The sequence below is a fragment of the Nematolebias whitei genome, chromosome 14 (genome assembly GCF_014905685.2).
Source record: "Nematolebias whitei isolate Nwh7 chromosome 14, NemWhi1, whole genome shotgun sequence".
NCBI lineage: Eukaryota > Metazoa > Chordata > Actinopteri > Cyprinodontiformes > Rivulidae > Nematolebias > Nematolebias whitei.
The window spans coordinates 44,161,409-44,162,131 of record NC_056511.1 but is presented as its reverse complement, the minus strand read 5'-3'; the positions used below and the strand labels follow the sequence as shown (position 1 = coordinate 44,162,131).

At 35.7% G+C, this 723-nt stretch overlaps 1 protein-coding gene across 1 annotated transcript in view; it reads right to left on the bottom strand.

Annotated features, from left to right (window-relative positions):
• Positions 1-723, bottom strand: part of dgat2 (diacylglycerol O-acyltransferase 2) — a gene marked incomplete in the record, with an annotated part of 91,035 nt that overhangs the window by 4,542 nt on the left and 85,770 nt on the right.

The window sequence follows — 723 nt, the reverse complement described above, 5'->3', positions numbered from 1 at the left end:
ATTTAGCTTCTCTTGCCACATTTAGCTTCTCTTTTGCCACATTTAGCAAGCGTCTTGCTTTTCTTTTAGCTTTGCCAACTTTGTTTCAGTTTCTTCAGTAATTTTTACTTAACCTTCGTCATTTTAGCAGAAAATTACATTTTTCTAGTTTTAATTAAAAGACGAAATTTAGTCATTTTTCGTGTGTTAACTCTATGATCGTTTGCTTCCTGTTGAAATCTTTATACTTGTTAAAATTCAACAAAAAAAGAGAGAATACCAAAATGTTTCTCTCCTTCTAAACATGTGCAACTAAAAAAAACATTTCTGATAAGATTTTGAAAGGTCCAAACGCATTTAGTGCAAAAAATTCCAACAAGCACGTGGAAACTTGCTTCAACACACAACAGTAATTTGGGACTGATTGTGAGACAAAATCCAGATGTTTTGATGAATAAACTGTACAAGAAGCCTAACGAGCATCGTCTGCAAACTATTATACAGCAATCTATAGCAATGATTATTTTGTCACCATGGTAACTACATACCCGTGTTTTTCCCTGACAGCACTTTCGATAAGACAGGCAGACAACAACATGGTCTAGAAACTAAGCCTCAAACCGACCGTCACTGTACAAAGAACTATAAACCATACTGTCCTGATGCTGCTCAATAATCCAGGTAGAAACATCTAACAAGGTCACTCTTTCAGGGATGAAGATGTTCACATCCTGGACAGAGAGG